Source organism: Dipodomys merriami, unplaced genomic scaffold (genome assembly GCF_024711535.1).
Source record: "Dipodomys merriami isolate MVZ:Mamm:240054 unplaced genomic scaffold, mDipMer1.0.p SCAF_1053, whole genome shotgun sequence".
Lineage (NCBI taxonomy): Eukaryota > Metazoa > Chordata > Mammalia > Rodentia > Heteromyidae > Dipodomys > Dipodomys merriami.
Window position 1 is genome coordinate 52247 of NW_027202331.1, and position 21588 is coordinate 73834.

Sequence of the window (21588 nt, forward strand, 5' to 3'; positions counted from 1 at the left end):
GATGATTTCTTTGTTGCTTTGTATGTCCCTCCCCCACAGTATAACCCCTGCTTTCACTGTATTTGATGTTAATATAATTTGTGGAGGGGAAGGGAAAAACAAATTGTTTAAATAGGGATAGAGGTGGATCCATTGCAACAATGAGATGGACCTGTTGAATTTCTTTTTAAAGTGAATTTTAAATGAAAAGAATGAAGAAATTTAGATGGTTAATAAAATATTATCAAGAATTTTTTTATTTTTTCTTAAAAGTTAAACTGAAAGACTAATAGTCCATTAAGACTATTATATAGTAAGTTTCCTGTCATTTATTTTCCTTTTGTCCCTCATTTTTGGAGGTGATATAAATTTGTTTTTTCAGAAAGACAATCTGGTCTTAACCACTACACACAAAATTTATGCTGTCCTAGAATCAGAGAGAATTTTTTAAAATTAAATTAAGACAATAGTAGGCTCATTTTATGCTAACACAAAATATAAACACCAATGACATTTTTCACTGAACAACCACTCATAAATAATCATGAAACAATAAAGTTAAAATCCATGTAATTTTTTTTTGTCAGTCGTGGGGCTTGAACTGTTGGCCTGGGCACTCTCTCTCAGTTCTTCTGCTAAAGACTACCACTGTATCACTCAGCCACAATGCCAATTCTGGTTTTCAGATGTTTTATGGGAGATGAGTCCGGTGTCCTTTTCTGCCCAGGCTGGCTTTGAATCCCTATCCTCAGATCTCAGATTCCTGAGTAGCTAGATCCAAGCCCAGAACCAAGTCCATTTTAAAAAAGCAAGTTTATTGAAATTTCAGCCTTTTTTTCCAATAAACAATGTTATTTTCAGCATTAATTTATAGCTATGAGTTATTTTTAGGTGTAAATTTCATTTTTTTAAATATAATTTTTACTATTTCTCATTTTCTCACAAAATACACTGTAATTGACTTTCCAAAAAGTCAATTATTACATATTATTTTACACACTATCATTATTACACTGTATATTACATATAGTGTGAAGTGAAAATAGTTTGGCCCATTTCATATAAATGTGTAGATTTTATTTTATTTAATTTTAGCATTATAAATTCACATCTGTGTTTTAAAACTGAGGAAAGAAGAATTTAGAGTTAAAATCAAATATGAATGTGTAGTGTGTCTCAATTGAACCAAAAATTCTGAGTTCACACAGACAAAATTATTTTCTTTCCACTAAAGAGTTTGAAGTAATACCATTGGAAACAGTGAGGCAAGAGGAAGAAGAATTCAAATCATGTCAAACATTGTCTCTGTTATTCTGCTACTCCCTCCATTAAGAAGACCTGCTCATTCCCAGTTGTCACAAAACTTCAAATATCTTAGAATTCTATTTGGAAAAGATCTGAATCACTGATGCTTTTTATGCTTTATGTTATATGAAAAAAAAATAAAGACACAAAACAATTAAAATAAAATGCACACATGTGTTGAAGTCACCACAGCTGAAAAAACAACCAACAAAGTAGAACTCCAGCAGGAACAAACATATGTTGTGCCTCACTTTTTTGTAAATACTAAAACCTAAAATACATGTTAATTTGAGTAGAGCCATAAATATAACTCTGTCTCAGAAATAAGGTTGTGTTAATTTGAAATTAAATTCATCTAGATGAACCTAATATATCAAATCCCTTGAATGGATCGAATTGTTTAAAACAAATGTAACAAATGTGAAGTATGATCTGCACATATGTAGAAGAATAAAATGTGACAATATCAAATCACAAAAATCATGACATACTTAAAAATTCAGAAATTCAATGAATAAGTCCAATAGTATCCATATTGAGAACTAAATACTACTGATTTAAGAAGAACAAAATATCCAAATAATAGAATTTGAGCAGTGTACATGACTGTACATAATTTAAACTACTCCAAATTACATGATTGTAGAAGACTGGATGTGGATTATGTAAAGGAAAACATCAGCACATTATATAAATGAAATTAAAATTTCATGAAAGGAGAGAAGTACTTTCTAGAAAATAATATTTTAAGAAATGGTGGTCAAAATCTTTCTAGTACTGACAATATTGCATACCTTTTAGTTAGATACAAAAAAGACCCAAGTTACATGAGCTGATTTGAAACTTTGGCAAAGTAGCAGGATACAACTGTAACAATATTATGGATATTTAGTCTGGCATGGAATTCATTTCCTCTTTGATCTGACAAATGAATATATGAAAGAACATAATTTCTCCAACTAAATATCAAGATCTAACTAAACGTATAATCAGAAAACTCATCATGCAAGGCATAGTGCAACTGGGGTAAAAGAAAAATCAGTCATACAGATTCTGTATTTATTTTCAATGTTGATTTTTTCATAAATTATTTCCATTAGTTTGCATTTTAAAAACATTGTATTAAATGATGATACCTTGGTAATTTTGGATGGCTCCTTAAATTTTGTTCTGAATATAATGTATCACTATAGTTCCTAACCCATGAAATGATGTTGATTACAAAACAAATGCTAATAACCAATGTTTATAACACACAAAATCTCATAAGCATGATACCAGTAAGCATGGGTTAACTTTGTGATATCATAGTCTCATGACTGATGAGATCGATCCGCATGAGTATTGTTGTACCTAGATTCCTCAGCCTAAATTTAGCCACTGTTAAATATGTTTATATCTACTTATCTATATATACGGATATATATATATATATATATATATGTATATATATATATATATATGTAGGTATGTCTGTCACCATCAGATATTAAGCCTGAGTATAAAGCCTAAGGAAAATGATAAGGGAAAAATTTAGCTTTTCTGGATATATACAAAAATGCATTGGTTTAAAGTCAACCTATTTCTCCAAAACATTTTCAGCATTTCCTTTCTATATGTATTATTCTCAAGAAGGGAATGGGGAATGTGAGAAGAGGACTAAAAAAGCATTGTCTTCAAATATACATAATTTGGAATTACCTCTTTATTTTGTTATAGGCATTTTTGATAAAAAATTTTGTGTAATCGATTTCCTGGTCAGGTATAATATATCCTAATTGCATACACCAAAGTACATTCAGAAAATGGAATATAGAAATTAAGTAAAGAAAATATATTCAATAAATATCAAAACGTATATGCCTATAGAGATAATATTTTTAAGATTACAATGGAAATATTCTAATATAATAATTAATTTGATTGAACAATTAAATATTGACAGTATTTAACTAGAATACTTTAATGCTACTTGGACAAGATTGTCTTTCTAAATTAGCAAAACCAGTTTCTCCTTTTAATTCATCACAGAAATATCTGAACAAATGAACTTATAACAACTAGAATGAATTTTTGTCTTTTTATTAGCAAATATTAATTTCCCAAAATATTTTTATTGTGTTATACACATATGTCTACATAATATAGCTTGCTAAATTTTATTCTTTTCATTAATTTGATTATCCTGTTTTTATATGTTTTATTATGTCATCATACTAACTTATACAGTATTTGAATATATTTACTGCACACTATTTCTCTTCATGTCCTCACTCATTTCCCAAACTTAAATAGTTCCATCTTTTACACCTAGCTCAGGCATTTTATTTTCTGGGTCTAGTGTCTGCACATGAGAAATCTAGTATTTGATTTTCAGGGTATAGCTTATTGCTTTAATGTGAAGTTTTCCAGTTCCTTCTCTTTTGTTGAATATGGTATGATTTCATTATTATGTGTGGCTAAATAATACATCATTGTGTATATATGTATATATATATATATATATATATATATATATATATATTTTACAATTTATTCAGTCAGTGATTAAGGAACATGTAGGTGAATTCTGTAGTTATTTAAATTTTTATGGGAAGAAAGAAGGATGTAAATAATGATGCTTGGAAAGAGAAACATGCTCTTTAGGAGGGCACATTAGTATTTCCTCTCAGCTGCTCTTTCATCAGTATTTCAATAATACATTATATTTAAAATATAAATTACATTTGCAAAGGTGTTCTGTTTCAGTATCTATAATATTTTTATTACAGTGTTACATTTAGTATGTCATGTGAGTATGGAAATGATGTGAGCATGACTATGTATGCATGTTTGTATATGTAGCTGACTCTAAGAAAACTGAGTATATGTGAGATACAGGATTCAAATAATAGTTTCAGACCTATAAATTGCTAAATTGATGTACATGTCCTGTTCGTGGAGTGTGATTTCAAGATCACATTTTGGTAGGTTTCATACCAAGTAAGTAGATGTTTCTAATCCAAAATTATAAGGAATAAAACAACTACTCTGTTTCATAATCATTTAGTCTTAGTACTCAAGACAATGTAATAAGTGTAAAAAATTATTGAGAGTATGATGGGTCAGTGGTAAGTCTTTAGAAACTCTACATTTTTCCCCAAAATCTTCAGATGTACTCTTTGGATATAAATTACAAATATATTTCGAAACATACAGATACAATGTGAACATATTATATATGAAAATATATGTACATAATGTAAATATATTTTATATGTTGTTATATTTTGAAGGTGAATCACATATATCTATTTATATTTAAATGTAATTCCTCTCGTCATATACATATACATATATATATACACACACACACACACATACACACATATTGTTTTCTTGTTTTGTTTTTTTTTTTTTTTGTCAGTCTTGGACCTTAAACTCTGAGCTTTTGTGCTGTCCCTGTGCTCTTCACCTCAAGGTGAGGGCTCTACCGCTTGAGACATAGTCCCACTTCTGGTTTACTGATGGTTGTATTGTAGATAAGAATCTCATGGACTTTCCAGCCAGGGCTGGCACTGAACCGTGATCCTCAGATCTCAGCCTTCTGAGTTGCTGGGATTACAGGCATGAGCCACCAGCACCTGGCTATATTTATATGTAAGATTTGTCAGTGGAACAAAGGGTACAGAAACTATTATTCTTATCACGAAAGGACTTCATATTGGCAGGTATAATTACAAGAAGACAAATGATGAATATTCACAGTGGCACAAAAATCCCTTAGGTGCCTAGAAAGACAGCACCTTTTTCAAGACACTTTATGTAGTATTAGAGGTTTGCAAACTAAGCAACTGTAGAAGAGAGTGAACCCTAAGCATAACTGACAATTGCAGGAACCCAGTCTTCGGTGACAGATTTAGCAAGGCCTCTCTTGGAGATTCTTGTTAGGGACATGATGAACAATTTATAGTTTAGTTTTGATTACAGGACTCTTTTACATCTGTCACTCAGATATTAACTTAGATATAACTTAGATATTAACTCAGATATAAATTTAATATAGTTCCTTTTGCTCTAACTTATATTTTCATGGCTCAGGAAAGTGTTTTTGTTTGTGAAAACTTGGTTGTTCACAACATAGGCATGGGTTTTTAATCCTTTTGAAATTACTTTTTGCAGAGTATTCTCTGAGATGAGCTTCTCTTTATCATATCATAGGAATAAACTTACTCTGATTCAAGCTAGCTTGTTCTCTTTCATTTGAAAAGACTTCTTTACATGTCAACAAACCCTCATTTACTTGCAAAAGTCTGTCAGTGAGTCAAACCTACCTCACCCAAGTGAGGTGAATTCCTCTCCCATGTTTCCTTTACATTGAAAAATGGTAAGAACTGTTTAGCAATGCTCATACTTTATAATGTGAAGTGTGACTCCTATTTTCCATAAGGTTAATCAAGCAGAGAAATGGATTAATGTGTAAAAAATAGCCTTTGAAATAATCTTGAACCTTGAAAATTGTCCTGGGAATGACTTTTTGGAGAAATCTCCCTATTCAAAGATGAACGACTCATTTTTTTTATTGGGCTCGTATTGGGGTTTTGACTCCAGGCCTTGAATTCTATCTAGGCTTTAATTCTCAATGTTTGCACTATACCACCAGAGCCACACCTTCACTTCTTCCTTTTTACTACAAGTGTAGAAAAGAATCTCTTAGGTTTATCTACTTCAAATAGCTTCGAATTGCAGTTGTCAAATCTGAACCTAACTAGTAGCTAGGTGTAAGTCATTGGTGCTCCTCTAGAACTCACTTCTTAAGAATAAACTCAAAAAAAGAGAATAAATTGTTCAATTATTCATGTATCGTCTGATAATCCAAATCACTTGCTACTGAAAGATAAAAAGAGAGAAGTTACAGATGAATATTGAGGAGAGAGACACAAAAAAAAGAAGGAGGTACGGGAGGATCTATGTGGGGAGGGAAAAGGAGGAGAAGAAAGGTGGGGCGAGCTGAATGGAATTGCCTATTCCTCACTAAGGTATTGTTGGACAGTCAGTGCCTTTGCATTTATGTAGCCAAAGCTTTATATTTTTTGTAGTAGTAAGTTGAGATATAAAATACCAATTTCCAAGTAATAACCTATTAGTGTGTTTCCTCCTGCACCCAGGGCACCACAGTTAGGTTACTGTTACAAGGAAGACAAGAGTAATCAGTTTATATGATTCTAAGAAACAATAATTGACATGCCAGGAATGCTCCCTTGTATGATGAAGTCAAGCATCACTCTTGTTCCCTGCTCCAGTCTTCCTCTCAACAGAATAGGAGAAACAGAAGAGGAAGGAGATATCTGAGTAATGATCATGTCTCTGTTTACCCTCTTCCCTTGGACTCTCAAACCATAAATCCAAAGGAGACATAACCTGAACTAGTGGGGGAAAGAGGGGGAAAATTCAGTCTAGCTAAACATGAAAATTTTAAAATAATTGGGGCAGCATTTCAAATACTGAAATAAAACTTTTTAAATTATTAATAAAAAGTAACTAAATTTATTTAAAATTTAGAAGACTACAAAGCTTACTATATAATGGAATCTGCATAATTAAACTGAATCCTGATTCTATCATCTGAAATTAAGACCATTCCTAAAATTCCAATACTAGATAAATTACCCTTGATATTCACTTAAACTGTGTGAATATGATGCAGAAAACATTACTTTAAATTCAGACTGCTGAAATAGTAAGTGATGGAAATTCATGAAGGATAGCATCATGGTGAGAGCATGGAAAAGATTTTCCTTCCATCTTCAGTGTGTAGAGAAGAAAAAAGCTGTAGTGGATGGTCCTGAAGGTCCAATTCTGAATTTAGGACAGAAGGTGAATAGTAAGAATACCTATCTCAGCCACTTAGAGATTAGAAATGTGGAGAAATATCCTCATTAATGTAGGTCAAACATAGAAGAGAAAATGTGGCAATACCAAAGCCAAGTGCCAAAGGCAGAGATATTGAACAAAATACCATGAACTTGAAACAAATCTTAAAAGGGAGGTCTGGGCTTAAGGGGAGTAGGACAGAAGAATAGAGAGGGAGATGGTGGATTAATACAGTCATAACACTCAAAGTATATATGCCAGAGTATAAATAGGAAACTTGAAGGGATAAGAAGGAAGCAAAATGGAAAGTTGAACAATGATCCAGATGTATCGTAGTTTGAAATGTACATACACTCTATTCAACACTGACGTGATGAAGTGAAACCCCTTTGCACAACTATCTAAACACTACATTTTTTGAAGTTTAAATAGTAAGAGACCAGAAGCACAAACCTTTACAGATAAATAAGAGGACAGCATTGACACATTTTTGAGGATTTTGTTCCTTTCAATATACAAAATTTAATGTGTCAAGTCTGCTGCAAGTGTAAATTTTATTTTGTACATTCTTTTTGCAAATTGCTTAAAATATACAGAACCATATTCAACTATCAAGCACATCAATTCCAATAAAATATTATAAACCTTTAGGTTTCTCAGTTGTTTCTAAATATCTTAATGTAATTCATTGGAACTAATTTCATTCTAAATTTAAGTTTAAATTTTAAAATCCTTTTAATGGGACACAGGTATGGCTAGATAACTGATGTTAGCAGAATCAGAATTATTCAGAAGGCTGTAAATGGATGTTTACCTAATTTTCTCTCTTCTGGATCATGGAATACAGATTGTCCTTGTTAGGAAAAGGGAGGAGAATGGAAAAGGAATAGGCTGGAGTGGATCATCAACAGGTGAGGACTGTTTATTGAGGAACAGCGAGGGGCAGAACCCTTCCAGTGGGTTTGGAGCTTGTGCAAGGGAGCTGGGACAGGATCTGGGTTTTGTAGGAAGTATGAACAAGGAGGTAGAGGTTAATGAAAAGCCCCTAGGTCAAGGAAGGTGGGGGGCCTTTCAGTTGGGCCCCAAATGGGATGTTTACACCTGGGCTTAGGTGGATTGCCCTGCCTGCACTTCAAAAGAGTTTACACATACCTGGGATTTTGCCTGCAGTCTGTATGGGCCTGGGACAACAGAGTGGGGGTCAACCCTTCATACTCCACCCTTAGATACATGAAATGAGAGGGCCAAAAAGGGAGAGGGAAGTTCTTCTTATAGGATCTTTGGGTACATAAAAATAATTGGGCTGAGATGGAAGTAGCATGGTGTTATGAGAACAAAGCAGATTCCCATCATTTAGAACCCTGAAGGAGTATAAAGTAGGAGGGGCCTCGTGGTCTTTTCTGGTTACTTCCTGCTGGCATTGGGATGTGGAGAAGTCAATGGGGCTTGGGTTTTCAGTTCCCCGTCTGTGCTGGGTCCAGGGCAGTGTATGCAAACCCTCTGGTTGCCTGTAATAGGATGGCCTTGGCTTGGTCACAGGTCCTGATTGAGGGCTTTTATCCTGTTAGAGAGAAACTTGTAAATGCTGAGATCAGGCAAAAGACTGCAAGGTGGCAGGAGTTGCTGATGTCAGTGACACAGGAAAACACAACCTGAGCACAATCCAGAACATTTCCAATTAGGTCATGAGCCCATAACTAGTCAGAAGCTAGGGCTAGATTGAAATAGTTAAGGGCTTGGTGAGAGACCTTGATCATTTCCTATAATAGCAGGTAACAAAGGCAAGAATATAAATACTGTCCAGTTAGAAGTTAGACAGATATCGATACTAGATGGACAAGCTTCTCAACTTATTTCTATTGACCTCCTGGCTCTGGTTAAATTTGAAACGGCAGGCAAAGAGTAGCTGATGTGACATCATCTCCTCTTACTCTTTTCCACCTTTTCCTGGGGGTCTAGGTGCTTGTGCATGGCATATGGGCTTTGAACTCAAGGCCTGAGCACTTTCCCTGAGCACTTCTGCTCGAGGCTAGTGCCCTACCACTTTGAATCATGGGGCGACTTTTAGCATTTGGCTGGTTAATTTTTGAGCCAACTTCCAGCCTGGCTCTTTGGTGGTGGTTAGTTGGGAGATAGAGTCTCAGAGCGATTTTTCTTCCCTGCCTGGCTTTGAACTGCAATCTTTGCCACAAAAACCCTTTATTACATCCAATTAAATCAACAAGGAGATCTATGGGATCAAGTAGAGCTTACATTCACACTATCAAGAATTGATCAAAAATACATTCTAGAACTGATGACAAAACTCAATAGATGGGATGAGAGTTTGAGCACAGCTTGGCTGCCTGGAAAACCTGATAACCAAAATTTACAGGAGCACTCCTGGCCTACACATGCTTCAATAGCATAACAACATAGCTGACTTTTTCAGATCTAGCTGGGTAAGGTTGACAGAGAGCGTCCCGCAAGAGTCTTTGTTTTTGTAAATCTGAAGAAGTCTTTTACCAAGAATCATCTGTGTGTGATGGAGTCAAACAGGAGTCCAGTGTACCATGATGGAGGTAGGATGGTCCCAGGCAGGATCAGGGCTAGACTAGATTCCTCGGATGAATTGTCAAATTTCCTGTTTAGTTGCTTACAAATTTATACACAGACTTGTTAAAGACACTTAAATTTAGATGGACATATAGAATTACATGCTAGTTTTAATGTAAATCACAGCCAACTATTACATAATGACTTAAAAGCTGTCTTTTTTTATAATTTAATTTTATTTTATTTGTGAACATACTGTACAGAGGAGTAAAAGCTGTCTTTTAAGGCATACTCATACCATCTGCTACATACTCGAACTTTCTGAAGACAGAAACAAATATGTGGAACAAATATTTTAAGACAATTCTTAACTCTTTACTGGTGTTTTTTCCTCACAGCTGGCTAGGAGCTGAGCTGGGTTTCATTCCTTTTACTACTACCTCGATAAAAATGTTTTCTTTTAACAAATGGCACATTTGATAGGAAATATCAGTACTAAGAAATAGAAGAAGATTACTTTTTACACAGTTTTTATGTACTATGAGATTATATTGAACATGCTCACACACACACACACACACACACACACACACACACACACACACACACACACACACGCACGCACTTAAACCAATGTTTTTGTTTAAAAAAAATTGGCCATAAGTTTTATGGAATTCCAGTGGCAAAGTGATATTGTTTTGCCCAATATGATAAAACCTCGTGGTCAATGTCAGAAAAGTAGGCAATACCAAAAAATGCAGGGCAAATTTTGACAAATAATTTCCACCCTTAAATAAACATTGAAAAAAGCAGAAAATCTTTAAATCAATTTTGGTGATGAGGCAGATTAGTATATGAATTGAATATATTAACCCATAGAAGAGTGAAGAGGAGAGAGCAGTAAGGTTGATGGAAGAGTGGGGGTTATAGAAAAACCCATCATTTGGCCTTTGTCTCTTCCTAGGTGTCAGCTTCCAGGGCTTGTAGACAGAATTGGGGGAGGGGGTGACTGAACAGGTTTGTAAGGAGAATAGGTAGAACTTTTAACCTGAAGACATTTAAAGGAATATGTGGCTTCATCATGAAGGTATTGAAATGTGTGTTTGAGTAATTGAATAGAGAGAGTTATTGGAAGAAGTGAGAGGGTGGGATTTCTCTTCTGAAGTCTCCTTGAGGAGAAATCAAGAATCTAGACTTTGAACTGAGTTGTCTCAGGAAAGAGAAAAGGATTGGATTATTGTTTAAGTCCCCAAAAGTACAAGGACTGGTTTGTTCCGATTATGGGATTTCAGGGTGGTAAATGGATAGAGAAGTGTCCTCAGTGTGTTTGCCAGCTATCCACTGTCAGTGACAATTAGCGAAAGGTCCAGAGTAGAGGACCCATTTAATTAGGGTCTGGAAGGGAAAAAGGTGTACTAGATATAGAAAAGGGTTGAGAAATGTATACATATGGAGTAGTTTGTTTACAGTGATATTTAACAGGGCTGTTAGCTTGTTGTTTTACCTTTGGAGGCCTAAGTCCACCCCTACCTTGTGTCAGCTACACAGGCAGGCAGACAGGCGAGCAAAGGGACAGGGATTAGCAGAAAGAGTTTGCTTGAAACAGATAGTTTTAGCCTAGAAAATCTGGACCAACTGCAAATAGCAAGAGTGTAGTTAGAAGAGCAGGGAAGGAGATAAGGATCTTTGGTGCTGGAGGTCATCAAAGAAAAGAGATAGAGAGAAAGGGAGGGGGTGAGAGAAGTGGGTGAGAGACAGACTGAGCTGCGATAAGATGAGGAGTTACATTTTTAGAGGAGATGATTGTGAGGCCATTGGCAGAGAAGTGCTGGGTTAGTAAGGCAGGAGAGTAGGGAGGGGGACCTCTGGAGTAGAGGTCAGAGAAGGACTTGGTGGACAGAACAGAACAAGCAGAGGGCAAGTTTTCTGGAGCAGAGGTAGAGGAGGGCTTATGTTTAAGGTACCTTGGATTCCTCATCATTTCGTTGGAGAATTGTTTAAATCATTAAAATTAAAACCTAAAGTTACAAATTTAGGCCAGTGGTGGCCATGGTAAGAAGACCAGATTTTGGTAGAAAAACAAGTCATTTAAAAAAAATAATTTTTATTGTGAAATTAACATACAGAGGGGTTAAAATTAAATGAGAAAGGTAATGAGTATATTTCTTACCTAGCATAGTTGCGTCTTCCTTTTTTCCCCCTACAATCCCTGCCCTCCCAAATCCATGTTTCTCCCCCCCCCCTCCGCAAAGTTGTAAAGTTCATTTTTTGACATAGCATTTTGTACATGTCATTGTGCAATGGGTACACATGTATTCTTATTAAAATTATTTCCCTTCCCCAGCCCAAATTACACCAACATCAAATGCAGTGAAAACAGTGGTTATACCATGGGGGAGGGATATATGAAGCATTTTTTTACTGTAAATTAGTCAGCCCAGAGTCTTAAGATTAAACTGCAGGCATGCTAATGAGGTGTCTCTGGGAGACAATTTGGAAAATTTGGTAGGATTTTGGAGCCTGTCCCATTTCTCCAGGCATCCTTGGTGTTTTGAGAAGGCAGACGGATGGAACCCAATAATTAATCGAGTGCATGCCCAAAGGTCCTAATTAATGGTGGTCAGTCAGGGAGTCAGGAAAGTGGAGACTCCTGGAGTCTCCACAGACAGGAAGAGATCCCCACAGACAGGAAGGAAGGGAGGCATTCCTGGAGTCCTGCAGTCCTTGTCGGGGCCCCTGTTCCACAGACTAGGCTGGTTACCTTGTCCTGAAGGCTTTCAGGTGGTGGGTGAAGTTGGTCAAGTGGCAAAAAGCCTCCTGCCTAGAGATCAGAGTCCAGTGACAGGGTAAAGGAGAGAGAATAGGGGGTTTATGCAGGGGTCAATAATACTGCAAGCCACAGCAGAATGGCCCTCCCCTGCTTGCACCAATTACAAAGGCCAAGGCCAAGAGGTCTTTCATGAGGCTGTTTAGCCCAAAGTAAGCTCATGGGGCTCTGAACTCCCGATGCAGAAAGGCCTTGGAAGGAGGAGGAAAATAGCAGAGAAGCTCCATGAGAGGTGACAAAGAGGTGGGTTGCCCCTCCGTAGAGGGCATGCAGTTTATTCCTCGCACTTTTCCATTCCTGGATGTAGGAACCATATGTTAGAAAAATGGAGTAGAATGGAAAAGGAATAGGCCAGACTCGATCAGACTCAACAGGCGAGAACTGTTCATTGACAGACAGCGAGGGGCACAGCCCTTCCTGCAGGATTGAGGTTGTGTGAGGAGCTGGGACAGGATCTGGTTTTTTATAGGAGGTCTGAACAAGAAGGTAGAGTTTAATGTAAAGCTCCTGGGTCAAGGAAGGTGGGGGACTTTCACGTGGGCCCATAATGGAATATTTACAGCTGGACTTAGGTGGATTGTCCTGCCTGTACTTCAATGGAGTTCACACATACCTGGGATTTTGCCTGGAGTCTGTACGGGCCTGGGAAAATAGGATGGGGGTCAATCTTTCAGTCTTAATTGGAAAAAGATAGTCTTCCCAGCTTTTCTGCATATAAACACTCCATCATCGTTTTCTTATTAGAGGATTATTCCAGATTAGCTATATGTTGATTTATAATGACTGAGCCTGACATAAAGGTGAGGGAAACTGTCTACACTTCAGTGAGGTTCTGACTTGTGTTTCACAAAGTGTTATGAAAGCTCTCCATGAGAAATCTAGCAGCATTTCTAAAAAGTCCTTGCGTGCTTATACTTTCTGATAATATCTCAATTCAAGTATTTCTCCTCAGAGTTCCATACCATTCAATAATGCTGTATTAGATCCCTGTTGTATTTTGCAGACAGATCTTGGTGATGAAATTTGTGTTTTTCAAAATTACTGTCCCAATTCCATCCACAAAATGAAGACAAAAATTATCTGAAAAAATTTGTATATGTTGATAGTGCATATAATTTTTTAAAGTATTATTTTATTTTGTTAAATTTTTAATTGTGAAAATACCATACAGAGGGGTTACAATTACATGGGCAAGGTACTGAGTATATTTCTTATCAAGTATTGTTGTCTCCTCCTTTGTTTCCCCTTCCCATCCCTATCCATCTCTCCCCCACGCCCTCTCCTACCCCCACCAAATTTGTAAAGTTCATTTTTCGTCATAATGACTTGTACATCTCATTGTTGCAATGGGTTCACCTCTATCCCTATTTAAACTATTTGTTTTTCCCTTCACCTCCACAAATTATACCAACATCAAATACAGTGAAAACGGGTTATACCATGGGGAGGGACATACAAAGCAAAAAATATATCATCTTATAAATATATTAGAAATGATTGCAAGAAAGAAAAAACATTTGAATCTTTATCTTGTGGTTCATTTTGCCTAACATCAACTTATCTGACTGTTTCTGCTTATCTCAAACACATACAAGTTATTGCAAATAAGGGAAACCATGGGACCTATGTTTCTTTGGACCTGGCTTACTTCACTTAATATAATTCTTTCCAAGTTTTTCCATTTCCATGTAGACAGAAGGGAACCCTCCTGCATTGTTGGTGGGAGTGCATATACTTTTATTTTCTATTACAAACATAGAATGTAGCAAAATTTTTCATAGCAATTACACTGCACTAGGTGCTGGGCATATTCTAATGTAAATAAAATACTGTGTTTATGCAGAGATTTTGAGCATCCAAAATTTTAATATGCCTCTGGTCCTAATACCATTACCTTACTGATATTGAGTGACAAATACAACTTCTTATAAGTACAGAAGTTTTCCTTGTATCTTTTTAATATATATGTTTTTACTGTGAATATACTATACAGAGGGGTTACAGTTACGTAAGTTAATGAGTACATTTCTTATTGAGCACTGTTACCCCCCTCCTTTGTTTTTCCCCTATCAACCCTTCCCCTCACACCTCCCCACCTCCTCCCTCCACCCCTCCTCTGATAGAGTGTTTTGTCCATCTCATTGTTACAATGGGTCAACCTGTATCCTTTTCTTGTATCTTAAATGAAAAAACGCTGGCTTGTTTCATGCTGATTCTACTTGTGTAGACACACCTAAAGTCACCCACCAAGCCCAAAAGCACATAAATGAAAGGCATATCATCTTTTGTCAGTTGGTATAATTGTGTTCTACACATTTATTGACAGGTTGCAAATTATTTTCAAACTTTAATGCATTAAAATGTTTTCTGCCGCGGAACGGCTCTGTCAGGACGACGGAGGACACCTTGTGGAGGTAACTGGAATAGGTGGGGAGATGGCAAACAGACAACTCACACACAAGAGGAGTGAATTCTGAGTGTGATTTATTGCAGAGGATAACATGCTTTTATAGAAAAAGTCTCCATGAGAAAGGGTAAAAGGCTACACAAAGCTGCAAGGCTTTGTTCTGGGGTGGTCACCAGCTGGTCACCTGATCTTGTTTTTTGGATGACGAGCTATGATGATAGGCACTTGTTTTCGGCTTTACCTCTATTTTTAAGAAATACAATTGGTTTCGATATTTATCACCTATTAACCATTAACCAGAGCATATGGGCAAGGTGCTGAACAGAAAGGCATGAACTCTAGTACTTCATAGTTACTTTTGTTTAGTTTTGTACTTTATGCGTTTCAAATCTTTTCTAAGCAATTGTGCTTCTTTGCCATTCTTTAGAGGGTTCCCAATTTGTGGCCCAAAATCATGATAGTAAGTATACTTAGTTAAATCTGGCCATATATCAAATTCAAGCTCATAGTGTCTTTTCTGTAACCCTTTCACATAATCGTTTACTCTTCTCCATAGAGGCCTTAACTGTCTCATAAGATCTTTCTTGTTCCTTCTTTCATAGTAAGCACAAAGGAGGCCTAGATCTAGCAAGTCTCTCAGTAAATGAAAGATAGTAATAGGAAGTTCTTTCTCCTAAGTTGTTTTCCCAATGTTTGCCATCCTTATCGTACACACCTGTAAAAGGCTATGGATCTGGGGGAAGTCTTTGGGGTCCTCTAGATAATGGAGGATCCCACCATTTTCTTCTGATAAGCTATTGCCACCTTCCATCTACCAACTTTTAAGAATCTTATTTAGCTTTTGGTCTATATATCCCTCTACATCTTTTTTATCCACACGATATCTATATGAGTCTATTTGTGGCGAACGCCTTCTCGGCCAGTGAGAAAAAACGACCACCACACCAGGAGTCTTCTCAGATCACGCTTTATTGGAGAGCCTTTCAATTGATGGGAGAGCTTGAGCGCGAGAGAGCGTGCACCCAAAACATGGCCACTTATATAGGGAATAGGAACACGGGTCTTTCTATCATTGGTCATCTGCCTTTCACCGTCACCAGGTGCCACGGGATTGGCTGGGGACTCTACGTGGCTCGCGCACGCGCAAAGCCTAGGACCCACCGTCCCGCCAAGCACTGTCTAATATGGACCTCAAAGCTGCAAGGGAGTGGGTGGCGCCTTGTAATGGCGTTCGCCCCGGCTCCCTGCATCTATTGTATATGCTTTAGGATTAAAGGGAAGTCTCCAATAGCCATACACTCTTTCTGCTCTAGCCGTGCCTACAGCTTCTTGTAAATCTCTTACAAACAATTCCTTCTGCTGAAGTGATGTCATGAAACCCCCAATACGTTTCTATTTCCATATGACTTGTCTAATAGCATCCATAAGAGGGGCTTTTAGGGTAGCACTTAACTCTGGTGAATTAGTCATGTTCTCAGGACACTCATCAGATGTTGGAGTCGTCAACACTTCCAAGAAAGAGCCTTGAATAAGGGAACGTTGAGCATGAGTAAGTAGAACAAGCAGCAGGAACAGTAAAATATTAATAGGCACTCCTATACAGCAAAGAAAAGAAAAACAGGAACACATCTTTCCCAGGGGCTTGCTAGCCTTTTCAGGAGGTAGGCCTCTTTGAAGCCCAATTCTCAGATCTGAAAGCAGGTTTCCCATGCTAAGCAGACTCCACCGGAGTACGTGTGGCAGCTTTCTTTCTTATTTTCTTGACCAATAAATCAGCAAGACCTCAGTCAGCATTTCTCACATAGGACTTTTCAAATGGGTTGGTTAAATATTGACATGAGCTCCAGTCTTCTGAGGATTCACTCATCTGCTTAGGAATTGATGCTAGCTGTTGGAAACTAGCTCAAAGAAGGATGCCATTTAAAGCCTTATAACGTTATTCTTTACCAGAGTATTCTCCAGCTACTTTGGTTGTTGAGAATGTCTACAAGAGCAAGCATTCTGTGGGAAACATGGAGACACCTTATGACCATTACTTAATGAGATTTCCAAGTGGCTTGCTATCACTTGTACTGCACAAGTCGAATCTGTCAAAACCTATCAGTTTTAAGAGATAAGAGGAGTGGTAAAAATACTTCTAGAGAAAAATGCATCTTCAACATATTTGGTTCCAAGCATTCCGTCTAAGGCATATTCATCAAGTAGTGAAACTTTTGTTGTCTGTAACTATGTGTCTTTCTCCAGGTATACATGTGTGTATGTATGTGTGTATTCATGTGTATAGGAGCATACATGTGTACATATATAAGGGCATATACACACATATATGCAAATATAAAAAATATACATACATAACATATGTGCGTATATATCAACTGTTCAGTGATTTAATCTCTAGTTCCTGCACATTGTCATTCACACAAAGTGTACATGATAAACTGCTCTGAGGATCTTTGCTCTATGATGGTTATCCTTTGTACTCACTTCTGCCACTACTTTGTTTTTCATCCCTGTGAACAGGGATGAAAATCTATCCATAGGATAGCTTTATTTTCATTACATGTATTTACTTACTGATAATAAAAGAAATGGGTTATCTATAAAAGAAAAAATATCTTTTAGGTAAAAGGATAAAGTATCTTTCCATCCCCATGATTCCTATGAGATAAAATTTATAATAATAGTAAAAGTGAAAAGGAATTTTTAGATCTGTTGTTTTGCCATTTAGCATTGCAAAGAATAATATCACATCACTGCTATAACTCTTAAAGAATGCCATTGTAACTGATGGTCCCTATCATGTTCTCCCAAAACCAGTGGATCCTGAAAGATAATAGTACACCAGCAGAAATGCTAAGTAGCAGACATGGAGCATGAACGAGAAAGCAAGTGAATGAGATAGAGTGAAAGATAGAGAGAAATATCATAATACTGAAAGTGCATAACAGATAAATAAGAGCTGTATGAGAATATTCATACAGCTATTTTTAGATTCTACATGTACATTTGAAGGTATTTAATGTACAATAACCCACCAACATAAAATATAAAGTGCTTTTGATAAAAAACTAAAAATTACTCAAGAAATTATAACTGCAAAAACAATTTTCACAGATGCAATTTCTCAGAGATATTTCATGACTTTGAGAATAATAAAGTGGCTGAAGTTAATATAAATTAAGTAGTATGATAATTCACAAAACTATAAAAAGATATTCATATATTTCAATATATAACCCAAAGATAAAACAAATGTTCTTTAGATGATTTTTTAAAACACAGTTTCTCAGGAACTGGGAAAGTGGCTCAATGGTATAGTGCTTGCCTTGCATGCATGAGGCCCTGAGTTTGATTCCTCTGTACAACATATCAGAAAAAGATGGAAGTGGTGCTGTGACAAAAGTGGTAACGCTAGCCTTGAGCTGAGTAGCTGAGGGACAGCACACATGCTCTAGATTTCAAACCTCATGACGAACAAAAACAGAAACAAAACAAAATAGAGTCTCTCATTTTTGTAGCCTCAACTCTGTAATACGTCTGCTTCAACCTAGGGCTAAGATTTTAGGTGTGGACATTTATCAACACTCCTGATTCAGATTCTACTTGATAAAATTTTTAATCAATATTTTTTTCTTAAATTTGCTATTTGTAAACTCACATGCACCTATAAAAATGGTTGAACATCCCAGTAACTTTCTCAAAGTACCTCCAAAAGACAATTTACAAAACTTTGTATTATATTACTACAAGGAAAACTGTAGGGAGCCAGGGTAAACGCCATTACAAGATGGCGCCCACTCCCTTGCAGCTTTGAGGTAACCACTCCATTTGAGGCGGCGCTTGGCGGGACGGTGGGTCCTGAGCTTTGCGCATGCGCGAGCCACGTAGAGTCCCCAGCCAATCCCGTGGCACCTGGTGATGGTAAAAGGCAGACGACCAATGATAGCGCTCTCTCCCACTCAAGCTCTCCCATCAACTAAAAGGCTCTCCAATAAAGCGTGATCTGAGAAGACTCCTGGTGTGGTGGTCGTTCTTTCTCGCTGGTCGAGAAGGCGCACACCGCAAAGTGGTGACAAAACCCGGGACCCGCACGAGAGGCCGAACTGGAGCCAGAACTCAACACGCGGAGAGGGGACGTCGGTAAGTATCCCCCAGTATGCTGTTCACTGTAGATTTAGATATTTATTGGTTGCTTGCATTGCTTCTTCCTTTGTGGCTTGTCTTTTTGATGGTGCGCACTTGCCTCGAGGAGGGAGGGTTTGATTTAATCCAGGAAGGATGCAAAGTACTAACACGGCATCAGGATAGTCTATCAGAGTCAGCATCCAGTAAAGGGGAGGAAAATAGGCCTAAAAGAAAAAGGGAAAAAAGACAAAAGGATCCTAAAGAATTAAAGCAGGAGGGACTGCAGCCCTCACAAAAGGAGAAGGATCTTAGGGAGGAGGGGGTCTCAAGGACACCCCTATGCCCTTCTTTAAAAGCAAACCGGTTCTCAGCCCTACATGTGGAAGGGCGGGACCAAGAATGCAGTGATCTTGTGAGTGACTCAGAGGAAGAACTGTTAGAGGAGGAGGGAGAGCAGCTCGATCCAGCTGATAGTGAAGACTTAGAAGAGGCTGCGGCGGAGTATGAGGCAGACAGATATGGGGGGTGGCGCCCCCTAGGGGTGGGAGTACCGCAGCAGCCAGGAAGAGGAAACAGAGCTGGCCCTCACCCGTCGGCCCCCTGGGCGTGCCTGCCGGCGGGGCAGAGTCACTTTATAAAAGGAAGCACCTGGTCGCGGCTGGCGGCCACTTTTCCAGTTTTTGAAAATCCAATTACTAATGAAAGAAATTTTGAGCCGGTTTCCTACTCCCAGTTAAAAGATTTAGTTGAGGCAGTCAGGACTTATGGGGTGACGGCCAATTATACCACTGCCTTGCTTCGAAGGCTAACTATTAATGCTATGATTCTGTGGGAGCAAAAACTGTTCAATATTTTCCTGAATTAGTGGCTAAACAGGCAATTTTGGTCTGAAAAAAAAAAGGCAATTTTGGGTATAAAGTATTGTTTGATGCACTTTGCAAAAATTCCAGATAAATTAATTATTCCATACACCCGTGAGCAAGTTGAAATTTTAGCAGCCACAGTGGATATGTGGGCAATTCTTGTTTGTTCATTTCCAAATGTAATTGATAACCATTATCCTAAGCATCCTCTGCTTGCCATAGTTAACAAAAATTTAGTGTATTTTCCTGTTGTCACTCAAAGGAGCCCTTGGTTAATGCTCTGACCATCTTTACGGATGGATCAAAATCTGGACAAGGTGCCTTTTTTGTTCAAGGACACAAACAGCCGGTAGTCTTTAATTTTCGGCCGAATGTCCCACAGGCTGTTGAATGTTTAATTGTGCTTGAAGTTTTTAAAAGATTTAATCAACCTTTTAATTTATTTTCTTATTCATTATATGTTGTAAATGCCATCGCTTCTCTTAAAGTTGCTGCTTCAATTAAGCAGGCCAGTACAATTTCTAATGTTTTGTTACAGATTCAATCCCTTATCTTAAACAGAAAACACTCTTTTTATATTGGACATATTCGCGCCCACTCTATGCTGCCGGGCCCGATGGCAAGGTGTAATGATTTGGTGGACCAGGTAACTCGGGCTGTGGCTCTGGTCGCTGCTGATCCTGTAGAATTGGCAAAAGACTTTCATAGATTGTATCATGTACCTGCTAATACCCTTAGGAAAAGATATAATTTGTCCAGGCATGTGGCAAGAGATATTGTTAAAGCCTGTAAATCCTGTGTTACCTTTCTTCATCCTCCCCATGTGGGGGTAAACCCCAGGGGGTTGAGACCAAACGCCCTATGGCAAATGGATGTTACTCATCTGACAGAATTTGGTAAGTTGAAATATTTACATGTGTCTGTGGACACCTTTTCTGGTGTCATTCATGCCACACCTCTGGCAGGAGAAAAGGTGTCTCACGTCAGAATACACTGTTTAGAAGCTTGGGCAGCTTGGGGAAAGCCCCTTAGATTTAAGACAGATAATGGCCCTGCTTATACTTCCCATGGTTTTCGCGCCTTTTGCGCACAAATGCAGGTTGCCCACACCACCGGACTGCCCTACCATCCTCAAGGACAAGGTATAGTGGAAAGAGCTAATAGAAGCATAAAAGAAATGCTTCAAAAACAAAAAGGGGGAATTACTGAGTCAGCGTCCCCCAGGGAAAGACTTTCTCTTGGGCTCTTTACCCTTAATTTTTTAATTCTAAATGACAACGATCAGTCTGCCGCAGATCGGCATTTGACAAGAGACCCCATGGATACTAAAGACATGGTTATGTGGCAGGATGTTATTAATAATAAATGGTATGGACCGGATCCGGTAATAACGAGATCCAGGGGAGCTGTTTGTGTTTTTCCACAGAGTCAAGAAGTACCTCACTGGGTGCCAACGAGACTGACCAGGCTGGTGGAGACTGCAGCAGAACCCCCTCTTGAAGATGCCATCCACTCGTCTCCTGATGCAGCTGATCTTCCTGCTGTTAGCAACAGTGCTAATAGCAACCCCTGTGATAGCTAAACCAATGGCTGTGGGCTGTCACCAGGGCCTGGCCAGTTCCTATGCCCCTGCATGCAGACTCCCTTTTTCTCCCCACCTTATTTTCCACAGATTGTGGGATGGAATACTGGAT